The sequence below is a fragment of the Mirounga leonina genome, unplaced genomic scaffold (assembly GCF_011800145.1).
Source record: "Mirounga leonina isolate KUSES-001 unplaced genomic scaffold, KU_Mleo_1.0 Mir_201, whole genome shotgun sequence".
Classification (NCBI taxonomy): domain Eukaryota; kingdom Metazoa; phylum Chordata; class Mammalia; order Carnivora; family Phocidae; genus Mirounga; species Mirounga leonina.
The window spans coordinates 3,884,666-3,906,657 of NW_023270504.1; positions in this window are offsets into that span (position 1 = coordinate 3,884,666).

The window sequence follows — 21,992 nt, forward strand, 5'->3', positions numbered from 1 at the left end:
GGAGCAAAGCTAGATGTCAGGTGGGTGGGTGTTTCCTTTTATTCGAGCCACAAACCTTATTTTTGCCAGGGAAACCACTGGTATTGAGACTGAGCACCCAGAATTTCTCTACCTCCTGGAGTCTCCAGAGCCTCATTCTAAGGCTAATGAAACCATCTCTGTAGGTCATCTAGTCAAAGAGACTGCCAGAAACCAGACAGCAGTGCTACTGTTCTTCTAAGGTATAAAACTGATCAGGAAAAAAATAAGATAAAATAAAACTGATCAGGGATCACAAGAAAAACTCAGCTTTCATCCAGGGGAAAATATCTAAACACTGAAAAACTTCAGTAGTGTGGGGGGAAATTGTAAAATAAAATGAAATATTAAATAGAATGAAAATATGAAACATATGGGGCGCCTGGGTGGCTCAGTCGTTAAGCGTCTGCCTTCAGCTCAGGTCATGATCCCAGGGTCCTGGGATCGAGTCCCGCATCGGGCTCCCTGCTCAGCGGGAAGCCTGCTTCTCCCTCTCCCACTCCCCCTGCTTGTGTTCCTGCTCTCGCTGTCTCTCTCTCTGTCAAATAAATAAATAAAATCTTTAAAAAAAAATATATGAAACATATGTACTGAGGAAATGCCATGTCTTAACAGATTTAATGCTAGTCCTAGATTACTTAAGGAGAAAAGGCAGAGAAGAAGAAAGGAAGAAAGGAAGGGAAAGGAAGAGAAGGGAAAGGAAGGGCAAAGTGGGGGGGGGGAGGGAGGGAAAGAAAAAATATATAAGAAGAGCCTCTTTATCTAGAAATCAATGAAAAAGGGACAAGGCTTGGTTCTAAATACCCCGAAACCACCTTTGCAAGTTAGTCAAGTTTCCTTCATCTCATAGTGCTACTTTTTATTTACTGGGATTTCATAAATTTATGGCTGGTACTGTTTTATACTGATATGCTTGTATTTTTGTCATTTTGAGAATGCTTTATAGACTCTTGTAACTAAGACATAATTAACAGGTGAAATAGACAAAGGGGATGACCAGTACACTTATCTTGATGAGCGCTGAGAAATATATAGAATCGTTGAGTCATTATATTGTACACCTAAAACTAATATAACATTGTATGTTAATTATACTTCAATTTTTTAAATTTTATTATGTTATGTTATGTTAATCACCATACATTACATCATTAGTTTTTGATATAGTGTTCCATGATTGCGTATAACACCCAGTGCTCCATTCAATATGTGCCCTCTTTAATACCCATCACCAGGCTAACCCACCCCCATTCCCCTCCCCTCTGGAACCCCCAGTTTGTTTCTCAGAGTCCATAGTCTCTCATGGTTCATCTCCCCTTCTAATTTCCCCCCCTTCATTTTTCCCTTCCTACTATCTTCTTTTTTTTTTTTTTAACATATAATGTATTATTTGTTTCAGAGGTACAGGCTGTGATTCAATAGTCTTACACAATTCACAGCGCTCACCATAGCACATACCCTCCCCAATGTCTATCACCCAGCCACCCCATCCCTCCCACCCCCCACCACTCCAGCAACCCTCAGTTTGTTTCCTGAGATTAAGAATTCCTCATATCAGTGAGATCATATGATACACGTCTTTCTCTGATTAACTTATTTCACTCAGCATAATACCCTCCAGTTCCATCCACGTCATTGCAAATGGCAAGATTTTGTTCCTTTTGATGGCTGCATAATATTCCATTGTATATATATACCACTTCTTCTTTATCCATTCATCTGTTGATGGACATCTTGGCTCTTTCCACAGTTTGGCTATTGTGGACATTGCTGCTATAAACATTGGGGTGCACATACCCCTTTGGATCCCTACATTTGTATCTTTGGGGTAAATACCCAGTAGTGCAATTGCTGGGTCATAGGGTAGCTCTATTTTCAACTTTTTGAGGAACCTCCATACTGTTTTCCAGAGTGGCTGCACCAGCTTGCATTTCCACCAACAGTGTAGGAGGGTTCCCCTTTCTCCGTATCCCTGCCAACATCTATCGTTTCCTAACTTGTTAACTTTAGCCCTTCTGACTGGTGTGAGGTGGTATCTCATTGAGGTTTTGATTTGGATTTCCCTGATGTTGAGCAATGTTGAGCACTTTTTCATGTGTCTGTTAGCCATTTGGATGTCTTCTTTGGAAAAATATCTGTTCATATGTTCTGCCCATTTCTTGATTGAATCATTTGTTCTTTGGGTGTTGAGTTTCATAAGTTCTTTATAGATTTTGGAGACTAGCCCTTTATTTGATATGTCATTTGCAAATATCTTCTCCCATTCTGTCAGTTGTCTTTTGGTTTTGTTGACTGTTTCTTTTGCTGTGCAAAAGCTTTTTATCTTGATGAAGTCCCAATAGTTCATCTTTGCCCTTGCTTCCCTTGCCTTTGGTGATGTTTCTAGGAAGAAGTTGCTGCAGCTGGGGTTGAAGAGGTTGCTGCCTGTGTTCTCCTTTAGGATTTTGATGGACTCCTGTCTCACATTTAGGTCTTTCAACCATTTTGAGTCTATTTTTGTGTGTGGTGTAAGGAAATGGTCCAGTTTCATTCTTCTGCATGTGGCTGTCCAATTTTCCCAACACCATTTGTTGAAGAGACTGTCTTTTTTCCATTGGACATTCTTTCCGGCTTTGTCGAAGATTAGTTGACCATAGAGTTTAGGGTCCATTTCTGGGCTCTCTATTCTGTTCTATTGATCTATGTGTCTGTTTTTGTGCCAGTACCATACTGTCTTGATGATTACAGCTTTGTAATAGAGCTTGAAGTCCGGAACTGTGATGCCACCAGCTTTGCTTTTCTTTTTCAACATTCCTCTGGCTATTTGGGGTCTTTTCTGGTTCCATACAAATTTTAGGATTATTTGTTCCATTTCTTTGAAAAAAGTTGATGGTATTTGATGGGGATTGCATTGAATGCGTAGATTGCTCTAGGTAGCATTCACATCTTCACAATGTCACACAGACCAGAAAGGAACACAGACAATATACAGTAACACCTTACAGGCAATACAATGGCACTAAATTCATATCTTTCAATAGTTACCCTGAATGTAAATGGGCTAAATGCCCCAATCAAAAGACACAGGCTATCAGACTGGATAAAAAAAACAAGACCCATTGATATGCTGTCTGCAGGAGACTCATTTTAGACCCAAAGACACCCCCTGATTGAAAGTGAGGGGGTGAAAAACCATTTACCATGCTAATGGATACCAAAAGGAAGCTGGGGTGGCAATCCTTATATCAGACAAATTAGATTTTAAGCCAAAGACTATAATAAGAGATGAGGAAGGACATTATATCATACTTAAAGGGTCTATCCAACAAGAAGATCTAACAATTGTAAATATCTATGCCCCTAACATGGGAACAGCCAATTATATAAGCCAGTTAATAACAAAAGCAAAGAAACACATTGACAACAATACAATAATAGTGGGGGACTTTAACACCCCCTGCACTGAGATGGACAGATCATCTAAGCAAAAGATCAACAAGGAAATAAAGACTTTACATGACACACTGGACCAGATATATTCAGAACATTCCATCCCAAAGCAACAGAATACACATTCTTCTCTAGTGCCCATGGAACATTCTCCAGAATAGATCACATCCTAGGTCACAAATCAGGTCTCAGATGGTACCAAAAGATTGAGATCATTCCCTGCATATTTTCAGACCACAATGCTTTGAAACTAGAATTCAATCACAAGAGGAAAGTCGGAAAGAACTCAAATACATGGAGGCTAAAGAGCGTTATACTAAAGAATGAATGGGTCAACCAGGAAATTAAAGAAGAATTAAAAAAATTCATGGAAACAAATGAAAATGAAAACACAACTGTTCAAAATCTTTGGGATGCAGCAAAAACAGTCCTAAGAGGAAAGTATATAGCAATACAAGCCTTTCTCAAGAAACAAGAAAGGTCTCAAATACACAACCTAACCCTACACCTAAAGGACCTGGAGAAAGAACAGCAAATAAAGCCTAAACCCAGCAGGAGAAGAGAAATAATAAAGATCAGAGCAGAAATCAATGAAATAGAAACCAAAAGAACAGTAGAACAGATCAACGAAACTAGGAGCTGATTCTTCAAAAGAATTAACAAGACTGATAAACCCCTGGCCAGACTTATCAAAAAGAAAAGAGAAAGGACCCAAATAAATAAAATCATGAATGAAGGAAGATCACAACCAACACCAAAGAAATACAAACAATTATAAGAACATATTATGAGCAATTATATGCCAGCAAATTAGATAATCTGGAAGAAATTGATGCATTCCTAGAGATGTATAAACTACCAAAACTGAACCAGGAAGAAATAGAAAACCTGAACAGACCCATAACCAGTAAGGAAATTGAAGCAGTAATCACAAATCTCCCAACAAAAGCCCAGGGCCAGATGGCTTCCCAGGGGAATTCTACCAAACATTTAAAGAAGAATTAATACCTATTCTTCTGAAACTGTTCCAAAAAATAGAAATGGAAGGAAAACTTCCAAACTCATTTTGAGGCCACTATTACCTTGATACCAAAACCAGACAAAGACTCCATCAAAAAGGAGAATTACAGACCAATATCCTTGATGAATATGGATGCAAAAATTCTCATCAAAATACTAGCCAATAGGATCTAACAATACATTAAAAGGATTATTCACCATGACCAAGTGGGATTTATCCCTGGGTTGCAAGGTTGGTTCAACATCCGCAAATCAATCAATGTGATACAATACATTAATAAAAGAAAGAACAAGAACCATATGATCCTCTCAATAGATGCAGAAAAAGCATTTGACAAAGTACAGCACACTTTCTTGATCAAAACTCTTCAGATATAGGGATAGAGGGTATATACCTCAATATCATAAAAGCCATCTATGAAAAACCCAAGTGAATATCATTCTCAATGGGGAAAAACTGAGGGCTTTCCCCCTAAGGTCAGGAACACGGCAGGGATGTCCACTATCACCACTGCTATTCAACATAGTATTAGAAGTCCTAGCCACAGCAATCAGACAACAAAAAGAAATAAAAGGCATCTGAATTAGCAAAGAAGTCAAATTCTCACTCTTTGCAGATGATATGATACTTTATGTGGAAAACCCAAAAGACTCCACCCCAAAACTGCTAGAACTCATACAGGAATTCAGTAAAGTGGCAGGATATAAAATCAATGCACAGAAATCAGTGGCATTCCTATACACCAACAACAAGACAGAAGAAAGAGAAATTAAGGAGTCGATCCCATTTACAGTTGCACCCAAAACCGTAAGATACTTAGGAATAAATCTAACCAAAGAGGCAAAGAATCTGTACTCAGAAAACTATAAAATACTCATGAAAGAAACTGAGGAAGACACAAAGAAGTGGAAAAACGTTCCATGCTCATGGATTGGAAGAACAAATAATTATACTTCAATTTAAAAAAAGACATAATTTTCATCCCTTATCACATTAATTATTTGTAGCCACATGTAATCTTGATGTTCTGATGATTGACTGGGAAGAAGGCACAAAAAATTTCAAATAGCATCTCTAGTACCAGATAGCTACCAGATATGACCTTCAAGTCCAAGATTGTCAACTTAGGAGGAAGAATTTCGGCAGCAGAGCAGAATACAACCTCACTCCATCAATCTGCCCTGTCTAACTCTGCATATAACACTGGTATATATATGCAAAAGAACCACTGAATTACTCCAAGTATTACAAACACTTATAGGATGTAGGTAATGGTAAGGAGACTCTTACCATTGTTGTAATCAATGTTGTAAATTTGGGAAGGTTTTGATTATATATGTTTTTTCAGAAGTTTATTCTCACAAGCTAGGTTTGAGACATCACGACACTGGCATGAATCACAAGGTCAATAAAACCTTCCAAGGTTCTGCAAACCTGGTACCTCTGTCTCCTTGACATTCTCCTGTTATGCTTAAGACAAGCTATTGAGCTTGAGGGTGAGGTTAAAGGGCAGCTTGAAGAAAATTGTAAATGTTTGTAAAATCTGCTGAGGCAATTTTGGAGAAGCAGATGGCCCAGAACAAATAAAAAGATTGCCAAGCTCTGTTGGAGGTTCACCTGAGTTTAGAAGTCATGGATTTTTTTTTTTTAGACGTCATGGATTTATTGTGGCTATTATATGCCAGAACCATTAGGTTTGTTTTCACATTTAATGCTCATGACATCCATATATGTAAATGTAATTTTTCTTGATTATCCAGAATTTAAGTCACTAATATTATCTTCCGCAGCTAGTTTATTAGGGTTTTGTGGTTGCAAACAATAGAAAATCACTCTGGCTAATAGGAGATAAAAGGAATTTCATTGGGAGGATATGTGCAAGCTATCAAAACAAAGAAGAGGCTAATGACCAGTATGTAAAGGACAAAATATTTTTCCAGGTCTCAGCAGTAGAAACAGAGAGATGCCCATGTAAATCACTTAATGTCTTTGGGTCACTCCATTCCAGAGTCCAGTTCAAGAGAGAGAGAAACTGCCCTAGTAAGGGTCATATGCTTAGTTAGGAGAGCTGCCTCCAAGCCTGGAGGGTTGGGCAGGTAATTCACTAAAGGAGAATTGTAGTGCTGTTGTCAAAAGAAAAGGGGTTGGATGATGGTGAGCAAAAATTAATAAATGTCCGCTGCAGACAAAAGAGTAGAATTGAGATCTGAATCTGTATTTGTCCCATGTAAAACCCAATATTGTATGTTCTTTGCCAAGTTCCTTCCTAATAGGAATGGAGAAGGTAGACTGTTGGTTGGGGGGTGACAGTGCAGGTGAAACAGGAGAGTAAGAATGTGAGAGAGTTGAGAAAGATGCAAATAACAATGGATGGGCCTCCAAGCTTGGGATGTAAGTGAGGCTAGAAAGGGCCTTCAAAACTGGGAGAACTGGAGGGACAGGGTACTAAAACAGGTGAGGTGTGGGCATTTCTGGGAGTCTTCTGAGATGATGCCAGAAATTCTATTGTGTAAACCAAGTGAGAGACATGTCCTGAGACGCTGAGGTATGTCATGAAGGGTCATGAAAGAATAAAGTTTCAGGTGTCTTTGAGTTTCTGAGGCAGTCAGAAGCATACTAATTATTTGGTTCTTGAAAACTTAAGCAGGAGGAAGACAGTTCATTGCCATAGCCTTCTAAAAAATAAAATCTGCTCCAGAGGTTTTATGGCTTTATGTTGAACAAAGGAAAAACAAAAACTATATTGATCATGGTATTTACAAACTAAGTGAAGAATGTCTGAAGAATATTTTATGAATGAACTTATTTTTCTACCCACACACCTTTCCCCAAAGAACTGTTTTATGATTCCAGGTAATTCTCTCAAACAGAGTGTTAACACAAGCCTAGAGGCATTAAGTTTTTGTTGCCTAACGATAGTCCTACTGATAAAAAGAAATTGAAAGCAGGTGTCTCTATTTGCTTTGTATTAAAAGGAAGGAAAACAGATCAGAGGAAATCTGCCATTTACAAAAAGAGCAGAGCACATTAAAATGAACCTTTCTGGAGTGTGGGGGGCAAGAATGAGTGTGGGCATAAAAGGGCAACCTGAAGGATCCTTGTGTTGATGGAAATAATCTGTACCTTGAGTGTATCAGTGCTGGTTGTGATATTGTACTATAGTTTTGCAAAATGTTACCACTGGAGAAAGCCAGATAAAGGCAGTGTGAGATCCCTCTGTATTATTTTTTATAATTGTGTATGTATCTATCATTATCTCAACATAAAGTTTAATTAAAAAGAAAAACAACACACACACAAACACAAAATGAACTTTCCTAGCTATAGGGAAGAACAGTCATCTCCACCCCTTGTGTTTCCATATGCAATAACTTAAGGGAGACCAAAATGGTTCTCTAACCTGGTGCTCATTTGTAACCTGGGTGACCTCAAACTTCCTGGAAAGCTGAGAATCACAACCTCTCTCCACCCTTCATTTCCTCCTCCCCAGGGGAACAGGAGAGCCTCGTTGGACACGTGAGTTTGGGAGAATAAACAGCTCAGCCCTTCCCCTACCATTTCTAGACCTGTGTTTTGCAGAGAGTGTGTCAGTTTTCCTCTCATGGGCCTGTATTCTACTGGGAAGCCTGTGTTGTTCAACTGTACCAGTAACTACTGGATAAGTCTGGGAAAAGTATAGGCAGTGCCCACTTGGCCATGTCTTCTAGTCAGCTTTATTAAGGTGACAGTTTGACCTTCATTTGTCTGATTCTGTATCTCTTTCAACTGATTCCGAATTCAAGAGGAAGAAAGGGACACTATATTTTAGGTACCCGGTTCCTGCAAGAAGAGGGTTTTCAGCTGGCATGAACTCATACATGAGACCCAGGGACCCCGGGGATACGACCTTAGATTTGCCTTCTTGCCACCCTGCTCTCCAGAATGTAGCGAAGTAAGATAAATGTGGAATGTTAACAGGTCAGATTGCACCTAGTTTCCAGAAGCATTCATTGTGAAATCTCTGACTAATGAGTTGCAGCTGCACTGGGAGGCATGCGACTTGGCATTTACTCCCAAAGAGACTGTACAAGAAGCATGGGATTACACTCAGGTAGGGAATAGAAAGGGGGGGCTGCCCTAATGTGAAGCTGTCTGCCCCAGGTTCAACTTCATCTCTTGTGCCTGAGCCCTCCGGAGTGGAGGAGAGTGTCACCAGGGATCCTACAACACGTGCAGCAAGTAGTCCACTAAAATTCTAGCAGCTGGTACCTGCTCTTCAGTAACTGGACAAAGTTCTTTGTTAAGTTTACTTAGTTGTTGCAGTCATTCAGGAGGTTAGCACAGCTAACCCTCATTCCGACACTGATTTCCATTCTCCTTCCCTTTTTAGAGATGCAAGAAAGCTAACGTGCTTCTCAGATTGCCTTGCAGGTAGAGGTGGCCCCCATGACTCAGTTCTGGCAAATGAGACGTAAACTGCATTTTTCTGGTACTGTCTCTTCCACTTCATTCTTCTTGCCTGGAACACATGCATGATGCTTGAGACTTACAGTCATTGCAAACTATGTATACGGCAAGACAGAAGGGGTCAGGTGATGGCGTTGTGGAGCTACCATACCAGTCTTGGACCTTCTATCACCAGATCTTCGGAGTGTCCTGGATTATCCAGCTGGACCCAATGTGATCATAAAAGTCCTTATAAAGGAAAGAGGGAGGCAGAAAGAAGGATCGGAGAAAGATGTGACAACAGAAGCCAAGTCAGAGGAATGCTCTGTTGCTGGCTTTGAAGGAGGAGGCAGGCCGTGAGGCAAGGAATGTGGGCAACCCCTATAAGCTGGAAGAAACAGATTCTTCTCCAGAACCTCCAGAAGGAATGCAGCCCTTCCAATACCTTAATTTTAGCCTAGTGAGGCCTGTGTCAGACTTCTAACCTACCAACTATAAAATAATAAATTCGTGTTGTTTAAAGATTTTATTTATTTATTTGAGACAGAGAGAATGAGAGAGAGAGAGCGAGCACATGAGAGGGGGGAGGGTCAGAGGGAGAAGCAGGCTCCCTGCTGAGCAGGGAGCCCGATGCGGGACTCGATCCCGGGACTCCAGGATCATGACCTGAGCCGAAGGCAGTCGCTTAACCAACTGAGCCACCCAGGCGCCCAAATTCGTGTTGTTTAAACCACTAAATTTGCAGTAATCTGTTACTGCGGCAATAGAAAATGAATAAGCTCTATTAAGACCTTTTAATAACAAATTATGATTAGTCTAAGGAAATTGTTTCCTTTCAGTGCAAGACCCCTCTAGTTTTCAAAGCAAGGGCAGGCAAAAAGAGACATAACTTATTTTTTAAGAATTAAAAAAAAAAATCCCCAGGAACCTAGGAAAAGACTGATACTTTTATAACCATGGTAACAAAGACCAAAGCTGGTTTTGAAGCTATTTAATTGATCAGTGACAGTTTACTCCAGTAAACACACCTCAGAAACAGGATACAGGCTTTTATAACCTGTGTTTCTAAGGCTGATTTTCAACTACTCCTGCCTTGGTAACTAATACGTCCCAAAACAATACTTCCCTTAAAACCTCTATTTGCACCGCTCAGTGAGACTGTGTCTGATGAGCATAGCTTTCCTTTACCTAAGTAAGCAATAAATTCAGTTTCTAGGTTTCACATTTTGGGTGATGATCTTATCCTTTAGTATACTGTACATTCTTCTTAATTTAACAAGGGTCAAAGAAAACACAAAGTGCCAGGTTTTCATACTAACTGTTAAGTGAAGGAGTTGGGAAAGAGAGAAATAGGAGAATTTGTTTTGATTATGCGAAGAAATAACTTTATGTGGTTGTTTAAATTTGTTCCTATATTTGAAAAACAAAAACCCTAAAACTAAATAAAGTCACTCACGATTCTACCATCTTCATTTTTTAAGTATTTAAAGAAGTACAAGTTCTCCACCTCTTTCCTACTAATCCCACCCACCAGGGGTAATTGCTAATAACAATTTTAAGTATATCTTTTCAGATGTAAACTTAGGCACTGAGGTGTTACAATAAGCCTATTTTAACCAGTTGCCACAGTGTTGCTGGTGTATTTGAAACATATTTTATATGGTTAATTATAGTTTGGTATTTTAGCATGGTTGTGGGCTTCATGAAAATGGTAGCCATGATACATTCATCTCTCCATAACAAATTATGTTACATAATAGGTTTTCAACAAGTACTTATTGAATTTAACTATGAACTAAATTTCTCTAAATTTTAATTTCTGGTATGAGAATATAATACCTAGTCCTAAGGTAATAGAGATACAGATATTGAGCCCAACTGTGGTAGACTCTTTGGGATCATAATGTTTAAAGCTCTAGGGCAATACTGCTCAAAGAGTGGTCAAAAAAGTTTGGCCATTTCAGGGGAGAAAGCAAAGAAGTAATTTTGTCCACACACAGTTCATAAATGTGAAGTTAAGATTAATTACTTCTTTTACAGAAATCGTCTTATATTTTTAGTTTATTATTTTAAAAATAGATATGATTTTCATGATTCAAAGTTGAAAAATGTTGGGGTGCCTAGCTGGCTCAATCGGTAGAGCATGCAACTCTTGTTCTTGGGGTTGGGAGTTTGCGCCCAAAGTTGGGTGGGGCAATTACTTAAAAAATAAAAAAATGAAAAAAAAATTGAAAAAGGTCAAAGGATAAACAGTAAACATTCTCCTTCCAACCACATCCCCTAGCCACTAGTGATCAGTTTGTTATGTATTCTTCCAGAGATATTTTACAATAGATAAGAAAACACACACATACAAACACACACACACACCTCTGATCTTTTTATACATGTAATTTAGGCTATACACTCTTCTATACACTTGCGAATACTTTATCCCATTCTTTGGTTGTCTTTTCACTTTCTGGGTAATGTCCTTGAAGCACAAAATTTTTTAATTTTCGTGAAGTCCAATGTATCTATTTTTTTCTTTCATTGCTTATGCTTTTGGTGCCATGTCTAAGAAACCACTGTCTAATGCAAGGCCATAAAGGTTTTTATCTATGTTTTCTTATAAGATTTAGCTCCTGTATCTAGGTGTTGATCCATTTTCAGTTAATTTTTGTATACAGCATATGATACTTGGGTTTTAAATTTGTTTGTAAATTCCAATTGCCCCAGAACTGCTCATTAGAGACTATTACTTCCTCCCACTAAATTGTCTTGAGAGCCTTATTGAAAATCATTTTACCATAAGTATATGGGTTTTTTTCTGGACTCTCAGTTCATTCCACTCACCTATATGTCTATCCTTACGCCAGTACCACATAGTCTTGAATACTATAACTCTAAAGTAACTTCGAAATGGGGAATTGTGTGTTCTAACTTTAAACTTTTTTGTTATTGTTATGCATCTGAAAGTCTTTATTAAAGAATAATTGACATACAATATTGTATTAGTTTCAGGTGTACAACATAATAATTTGATATTTATATACATTATAAAATAGTTACCACAATAAGTCCGTAACCATAGAAAATAGTAACAGTATTATTGGCTATATTCCCTATGAAGTATATTATATCCCTGTATCTTATTTATTTTATAACTGGAATATTGTGCTTTATTTTTAAGATTGTTTTAGCCCTTAGGGCCTCTTGCAATTCTCTGTGAACTTGAGGACCAGCTTTTCCATTTCTGCAAAAAGGCAACTGGAATTTTGACAGGAATTGTATTGAATTGGCAGATTAATTTGGGGGAGTATTGTCATCTTAACAATATTAGCTATTCCAATCTATAAACATGGGTATCATTTCAATTCCAGTCTTCTGTAATTTCTTTCAATGGTGTTTCGTTTATTCACTATGAGTCATCCACTTCTTTTGTTAAATTTATTTTAAGTACTTTATTCTTTTTAATACTACTGTAAATGGAATTGTCTTCTTCAGTTTTGGATTGTTATTACTAATATATAGAAATACAACTATTTTTGTATATTGATCTATGTCTCTGCAACATTGCTAAACTCATTTATTAGCCCTAATGGATTTGTGGAATCTTCAGGATTTTCTATATATAAAATTATGTCATCTGCATAGAGAAATAGTTTTACTTCTTCTTTTTTAATCTAGATGCCTTTAATTTCATTTTCTTGCCTAATTGCCTTGGCTAGAACCTCTAGTACAACATTGAATAGAAGTGATGGGAGCAAACATATTTATTTCCAATATTTTTTAACTTCTAATTTTTCCCCAAATTATAAAGATAATTGCATTAGCGGGGTGCCTGGGTGGCTCAGTTGGTTAAGCAGCTGCCTTTGGCTCAGGTCCTGGGATCTGGGTCCTGGGATCCCAGGGTTCTGGGATCCAGTCCCACATCGGGCTCCTTGCTTAGCAGAGAGCCTGCTTCTCCCTCTCCCTCTGCCTGCCTGCCACTCCCCCTGCTTGTGCTCTCTTTCTCTCACTCTCTCTCTGTGTCAAATAAATAAAATCTTTAAAAAAAAAAAAAGATAATTGCATTAGGTAGGAAAATATTAGTGGAAATAGTCATCATTTTTTTAACCGTTTGTTAATGGGAGTGCTTCTAATATTTTCCTATTGAACATAAGCTGGCTTGGCGGTTAAAACAGATTTATGTCAAGGTAGTGTATTCTATTCTTATTCTTTTATAAACATCTTTGACTCAAAAGTAGCTTTTAAATTTTTATCAATTCTGTTTCAAAGTCTGTAGAGTTGATCTTCTTTATATCTATTCATAAAATATATGCCTAATATTCCTGAAATAAATCCCATTTTGTCATGTTATTCTTTTAAGATATTGCAGGTTTCCTTTTCCTAATATTTTATTCAGTATTATTTCATCAATATTTATAAGTGAAATTAATGGACATTTCTTTTCCCTATCATCTTTGTCAGACTTAGTATCAAAATTATTCTTGCTTCATATAAAGAATTTCGGAGGTTTCTTTCTTTCTGTATGTGCTAGAATAGCTTAAATTTTGGAATTATCTGTTCCTTAAAGTTGCAGCATAACAACTTATAAAAGTGCTTTGATTGTGTGGGAAAGCTCTTTATACTTTCTTTTATAGTAATTGATTTGTTTAGACTTTCAGTTTCTTTTGAGATCAGTTTTGGTATATTATAGCTTCTTAAAAACAAATCCATTTTATCTAGAATTTCCAAATTATTGCATCAAGTAGATTTGTGCTTTTTTTTAATTAACTCACTGAACAGTTTATCTTTTTTTTTTTCAAGCAACCAGCTCTTGGGTTACTTCATTCCACCATTTTTTATTTTATAATTAAGTGGTTTCTATTTATATCTTTTTATTCTCTTCTGTTTTCTTAGATTTATTTTGCTGATCTTTGTTTAATTTCACTTGGATGCTTACTTCATTTGTTTTCATTCTTTCTTATTAGTTAATATGGTGAAATTTTCTAGCTGCTTTGTAATTTATTCACCTGTGAATAAGACCTAGTTTGGAGTATTTATAAAGCTATATTCTAGGATATGTTTCTGTCAGCATGACCTGAAATATATGCAATTTATATCCACTTAAAAAACAAAATCATTTAAGCAGGCACTGATAGCCAATTACAAAACTGGTCAAACTTAATGCTTGACATAACTTTAGTTTGCTAAGAAACGGCTAGACCCTGAACTTTATGCAAACTTTCTGTGCTGTAACTTCTTTGCTCCATCTCAGACCCAAACTCCACCCATGTGCCTAACCACCAACTAAAATTTCCTGCCTTGATCTTCCCGCTTTTACAGTATTCGATACAGTTCGTTAAGTTCAAGACCCACCCCCTCCTTGCAGTTTTAGTATACCCCTTCCTCTTTCCTCTGCCACCTGTCCCATGGTCTCTGCATATAAAAGTTTTGCTTGCCCACTTCTTCTCAGAGATGTTTCTGCTTAGATTTTGAGTATCTCTCTATTGCAGTAGTCGCCCTTAATAAACTCTTGCCTTGGTAATGTCCAGACTCACATTTTTGTTTTGACACCATAACAGTTTGAAAGATACTTTGATTTCTAGAACTTTGTTGATTTTTGGATTTTAATTTTGTTGCTAGTGATTTTTGCTTACTAAATAGGATATTTACGTATGTACTAGGTTTTTGGAATCCCCTAGTACAATCCCTAGCTATTTTAAGCAAATTGTGACATATTACGAACATATTTAAAATGTTTGCGCTGAACAATGCTTTAGCAATATGACATAGGTTCCGATATGTACTGTTTTTATTATTGTTTTATCTAAATAGCTGCAATTCCATTTTTCCCTTGGGCCCAAGAGCTGTTTAGCCCAAGATACTGTATTTCCAAGGGGGGCTTTTGTTGCCTTCTAGTCTTATTGTATTGCTACTAGAGAAAGTTATCTGTACTGGGTTTGTTTTTTGTTTTTCTTTTTTTTTTTTTGGAATTTATTGAGGTTTCCTTCTTAATTAGGAACATAAATAGGAGGTATATTTTCTGATTTCAGAATTACAGAATTTGACATACACCAATTAACTCTACTGTATTATGTTATTTAAGTCTATTATATCCTTATTTGTTTCTTTATATGCTTTATCTGTCATGGACTGGAGGGGTGAATTGAAGTATCCTGCCACTAATGTGCTTCTGTCTACTTCTCTGTATAGACCCTAACTTTTGCTTAAGGACTATGCTTATCCTGATGCTACGTTATTTGTATGTAGATATCCCTAACTGTTATGTCTATGAATTGCACCCTTTTGCATATGAAGTGCCCTTTCTTATTTAATGCTTTTTCTTCTCCTAGTTTTAAGTTTCTCTTTCTTTACAGTGTAGAATTATTTTTGTTTTGTATCCAATCTGACTTTTCCCCCTGAGTTTAACTCGTTTATAATTATTACAATTATTTACAATTATTGATATGAAAGATATGTTTAGTCATGGTTATGTCATATTATATTGTTATGATTCATGCTTTTAAGGTTAAAAAATGATTTCCTGTGTGGGATTTTGCTTGGTTATATGCACAATTCTTCTGATGATTATAACTATTTGTATTTTTGTCTAATGTCTAATCCTTTCTTTCATTATAAATGCCCTATTCTAAGCAATAAATTAGTAGCTTGCTTCATCCTTCTACCTCTCCTTTCTCTCCACAACTTTCCAATTTTAATTAATTATATTATCTTTCTTAATGATTAGCTTTCTGTTTAGTAAAAATAATGCCCATATTTGTTTTTGTTTTTTGTTTTGTTTTTTTAAAATTTTATTTATTTATTTGACAGAGACATAGTGAGAGAGGGAACAGAAGCAGGGGGAGTGGGAGAGGGAGAAGCAGGCTTCCCGACGAGAAGGGACCCCAATGCGGGGCTCGATCCCAGGACCCTGGGATCACGACCTGAGCTGAAGGCAGACGATTAACCCAGGTGCCCCTTGTTTTTGTTTTAATCCTATTTGTCAACAGCCCTTAATGCTATCTACCTTATGCTTTCTAGTCATCTATTGTTTGATAAAATTTGTCCACTGGCAGAATCTTCAAATGAGTTAATAGAAACATTATCCCTAGGATCTTGTGTTTTCAGAACTCTTTGCCTTTTTACTTACACAACAGTTCAACTGGATATACAATCCCTAGGTCATACATCTTTCCTTGACTGTATTGCTCTATCTACAATGTCTTCTAGGAAAAAATAATTGTGGAAAAATATGAAGTCAGCCTATTTTTCTCATTATAAGTGATTTATTTTAACTTTCAAAGAATGTTAATTTTTGAAATCTAGTAATTTTATGAAGACATATATTGGTGTTGACCATGTGGGACTATTTTGTAAAGTAATATTTGCCTTTTTATATTGTTTTCAGACTCAAGTCTCTTTATTTCTATGATATTTTTCTTGAATTATATTTTTAGTATTTTTTTCTTCTTTGCTTTTAAGACCTATAGATTTATGCTTTTTCATCAGTTCTGAAAAATTCACAGCCATTATCTCTATATATATTGCCTCTCCTCCTTTCTCATTATTCTTTCTATGTGGAACTCTAAGTGTTAGATCTTGTCATTCCATCTTCCATATCTTTTAAGCTTTTTCTTTTTTCACATTTTCCATTTTCTTGTTTCTCTTTACTACATTCTGGATCAGTTCTTCAGATATATCTTCTGGTTTGCGAATTCTCACTTGAGTTATCTAATCTAGTTAAACCCTTCACAGTTGTTTGTTTGTTTTTGCTGCCAACAACTGTATTTTTTATTTCTGGTTTCTTTTGGATTGTTCCCAAAATGTTTCTGAAAATTCCTGGATGTTTCTAATTGAATGATCACTTTTTAAATTGCATGTTTATTTAAACAGTTCACACATAGCTGTTTTACGTTGTATGTATATAATTATAATTCCAATCCTTGAAATTTGTAGGGAATCTAAATCTGTTCTTTGTTTCTGCTGACTCTCACTCATGGTTATTGCCTTCTTGTGTGTTTGGCAATCTTGTTTCTGAGTTCATAAATCTGTCAGAGTCCTCTGGACCAAATTTGGAGAGATCTCCTCCAAACAATATTTGTTTCTATTTCTGTCAGTAACCAAGATCGCTTCAGTCCTCTTTGGGGCTTTGGCTTAGAGTGTCCCAGGTACCGCTTGTCCAGACAGCTGCCATTCCAAGCAGTGGTACCCACAACAATTGTGTTGCTATAGGAGTATTTCCTCAGGCCAGCGCTGCTCTTCCTGGCTTCCCGAAGCCAGGCAGCTTCCCGTTACTCTGGCTATCTACACTGTTTTCCAAGCCAACAGGAATCTTGCTTAGGACCTAGTATTTTGTGTGGGAGTTTGACTTTTCCCCAGGCAATGGAGATAGGCCACTGCAGGGATGTTCACAATGCAAAGTCTCTCTTTTCCCCTGCTGTCACAGATGCAGACTGTTTTCTGCAACTACAACTCCAATATGTGATACATCCGTTGCTATACTTTCTCTGCTTCTTGGAACCATGTTGATCCAGGGAAGCTCCTGCAACCAACCTGTGAATTGCATTCCTGCCTTTGAAATGAGATATTTAGGCTCTATACAAGAGATTTAAGCTATGTCCTTAACTTTTAAGCAGTATATTTTGCTACTTAACCATAACCCTGACCCCAAGCCAATCTGAAACCCTAAATCTAATGAGATCTTTCTAAAATCTGCAATCTTAACATCCTCCAATACTCTCACTCCCATCCACTTATTTTGTAATTTAAGGGTTTGTCTCATACTTTTTCTTATTCTACTCTTTACTTTTGGGTGATTTAGCCTCCAAAAGGAAAAATGCTAACTTTACACTACTGTCTTCAAATAATAAGTCCTGCTACATTCTCTGTGATAACATCATTTTTGAAAATATCACATGAACTATAAGAACCGTGCTTGGCAATTTGTCTCCACTAATAGTCAATTATCGGGTACAGTTCATCTCGATTTAAAACATTTCCACAACACTTTAATTTTTGTGTTGTTACTATTGTGTGGCCTTATATCTCCAATGTTTGAAGAAATGTTATTAAGAATTTTGGAAGCACTACAGCAAAAATATAATGATGAAAATAGTAATGTAAATATTAAAATTCAGAATGTCATAAATATAAACAATGAAGAGGACCCCCATTTTTAGATAAGAGGTAAATGTGATAATTTCACAGAAACAAGTAAAAAATATATGAAGTGTGATGGTGAATATCTGAAAATTAGCAATGCAGTTATTTTTTTCACACTGTGCTATCTTCTAAGAAACTTTGTCAAGTTTCGGCAAGAAATTAATGATGCTTTGATTTCAATTTCTAACATAACACTGTAACCTCCAGTAAACCAATTAGATTTTTCATTACTAAAACAAAACAATATAGTACAGATTAAATAATTATTTTTGCTAAAGTCAGAAAGAGACCAAAACTATCAATATTTTATTCAGAGTTGTGTTCCTTGTATACTAAATGGGGTAGTTCTCAATGTTGTCAAAAGGTTTGTAAAAACTAGCTGGAAAGTTGTTGAAAATACGCTCAGAAAAAGCAAAACAAACTACTGGCAAAATTCCATTGTCAACTTATTTGACATTGCATAATGTCAATGGCATTTAATGTGAAAGAGGAATTACTGTTCTGTGCTCATGCTAGCAAATATTTTATTTAGAGTTGCATGAAGACACTAATCGCTAATGTCTAGAAAATGAATCAGTTCTTGCATATATGTGGCATAAGGAGAAGTGCTAGAGGACTTTTTGTTCTGCTCATTACTAAAATCCAAGGCTTCAGGAGAACTTTTTTTTTTTTTTTTTTTTTTAGATAATCACTATTTTGTGAGCCATAACATGGACTGAAAAGGTATAATGGGTTCATTTCTGATACCGGCTAGCTACACATAACAAGGAATACACGCTCTGCTTTATAAGGAAGAATTGGTGGCCAATGACGATATGCCTCCTGCTCCTGGTATTTTTTTAAAGAAACTGTAAAAAAGAAGAAAGTGATCGAACTGAATGGTGGTCACTGAGTGTTCAACTCCCCAGTGTGCTGTGTAAAGCCAATCAGGTTTTTGCCTGCTTCCTCCACAAAATATCTTATAAAATTTGCTGACCATCTTTACTTTGCCAAATCTAATAATTAGTTCTCTGTCTAAATCATAGTTGATCTCTGAGCAGTATCTGACAATTCCTTTCTCTTTGAAACACTTTCTTCTTTAAAATTTCCTGAAACTGTACTCTTCTGTTCCCTTCCTTCCTCACTGGCTGCTCCTTCTCAGTCTCCTTGGGAGGACCCACTGCTTCCTCTGCCTACCTTCTAATTACTAACACTCTACACAAGTCCTTGATGCTCTTCCCTCCTGTGTCTACACTGTCTTCCTGTGTAATCTCAACTAGTTCCATAGCTTTATGACAGCTGTATGCCACAGACTCACAAGTGTATACCTGTAGACCCACTTTCCACACTAAACCCCAGATTCATATATCAGAATGCCTTTTTGACTTCTCCACGTAGATGTTGAAAAGCTCCTCAAATTTAACATATCCTTCAGATAATTTTGTTTCTCCCCCCAAAACCTTTTTCCTTCTGCATTCATTGCTGTCCCAGTTAATGGCACCACCATCTATCCTGTTACTTCAGCCAAAAACCCCGTAAGACATTCCAACTGGTGTTCATCTTAAAAAAAAAAGAAGTTAAAAATAGAGCTACCCTATGACCCAGCAATTGCACTACTAGGTATGTACCCCAAAGATATAAATGTAGTGATCCGAAGGGGCACCTGCACCCCAATGCTCATAGCAGCAATGTCCATAATAGCCAAACTGTGGAAAGAGTCGCGATGTCCATTGAAAGATGAATGGATAAAGAAGACGTGGTATATATATATACAATGGAATATTAGTCAGTCATTAGAAAGGATGAATACTTACTATTTACATGGACATGGATGGAACTGGAGGGTATTATGCTGAGCGAAATAACTCAGAAAAAGACAATTATCATAGGGTTTCACTCATATGTGGAATATAAGAAACAGTGCAGAGGATCATAGGGGAAGAGAGGGAAAACTGAATGGGAAGTCATCGGAGAGGGAAAAAAACGAGAGACTCTTAACTATAGGAAACAAACTGAAATTTGCTGTAGGGGAGGTGGGTGGGAGGATGGGGTAACTGGGTGATGGGCATTAAGGAAGGCACATGATATGACGAGCACTGAGTGTTATACACAACTGATAAATTATTGAACACTAAATCTGCCATATGTTGGCTAATTAAATTTAGATTTCAAAAAGAGAGAGATGTGAGAAAAAAAATAGATTTTCCCTGCCTATACCTTAGTGGGAGGATATATTGCTTAGAACTGTAGGGTCATCTTACAAGCATGAGAAGAAAACTTGAGAATTACAGAAATGCTAAGCTGGAGTCATGATGCCATTGAGTCACCGAGTAACCAATCATGGAACAATCCTACTCTGACTTTTCCAATGAGATAAAAATCTTAATGCTAAAGCCATTTTGAGTTGGGTTTTCAGCCAAATATATTCTACCTCATAACCTGTTACATTGCCCTCTTTTATTTTCTTCTTAGTACTTAACATTCTGTGTAATATCTGGTTTGTTTATTGCTTGTCTCCATCAATTAGAACATAAAAACATCAAGGACCTTCTCTTATTTGCTGCTGTACCTAAAGCATCTTAAATAGTACCTAGTATCTAGTCAATAGCCAATAATTATTAGTTAAACATGAATGAATGAACAATGCCTTGATTTCTCTCTTTCCCTCACTTCCAATCCTTCAGCAAGTCTATTGGTTCAACCTTCAAAATATATCCAAATTTGACTACTCTGACCATCCCTGGGGCTTTCATCAGTAAGTGTGCTGGTTGAAGTGTCTCACCCTCCTGTTTACCTAGTAATAATCTCTTTACTCCTCTTCCTGTTTTCGTTGATTCCATGTTTATTGAGGTGCATGCAGGGCACTGGGCTGCCCTCATGAACCTATAGTCTAGTGAGGGAGCTGGGTAATGAGTAATGACACAGGTCATTATTGCATAAGAAATAAGAGATGCAGAGGGTGGGTATGGTGGTGGGGCAGGTGGAAACCTGCAGTCCTCACTCCAACTGCACAGAAGACCAGGCAAAAGACAAGGAGCCACTCCTCTGTTTTCTGTGTGGGGTGGAGGTGGGGTTTATTTAGTATTACGGTTGGGAGCATTTTCTTCGTGTATATAAGGAAAGATCAGGCAGATCCTTGCATATGTTCTTCCCCTCAAATGACATTAAAAACTAAAATAATCCTTCAGTCTAGAATGGGTACACTTGTCATACCTCTCCTCTCACATAATGAGGTGGGAGGGATCAGCCAGCCCCATCTGACAGATCAAGAAATTAAGACTCAGCAAGAAGCCACTTCCCTAGGGTTGTGCACCTCTTCAGCAGTAAGGCCACAAGTAGACCATACGCCTTTCACTCAGAAGCAGTTCACATTACAGCTCACTGGGACCCAGCCCAAGTCTCCCCAGAATAGGGACTCAATAAACAGGAGTTATTCCCCCAACTCTGGGGTCCTCTGAGAGGCCCTCCTGTTAGAGATAGGGAAACTGAGAAGTAACTTGCAAAGAATAGCAGCAGAGAGGCTGACCTGCCCCAGGAGCTCTGATTCTAATCATAATTATGGCCAATAGTTATGGAGTACTTCCTATATGCTAAATCCTATTCCAAACCCCTTAACACAAAGTATTTTTTTCCATCCCCCAGCAACCTTATAAGGTTATATGATACAAGTCTACAATTCCTTATCTTAATTTGGAAGCCCAAAAGACTGAAAACCAACAGTCTTTTCCTGTATTTGCTGCCCAAATGCTTCTGGTGGCAAAATTTGTCTTGAACAGATGTGAGGCTCTTTAGATTACTTATAATGTTTTTTATTTTATTTTATTTTATTATGTCATGTTAGTCACCACACATTACATCATTAGTTTTTGATGTAGTGTTCCATGATTCATTGTTTCCCAGGACCCTGGGATCATGACCTGAGCTGAAGGCATCTGAGCCACCCAGGCGTCCCTATCTCTAAGTCCAAACCAGGTCCTCTGCTTAGGGTCTC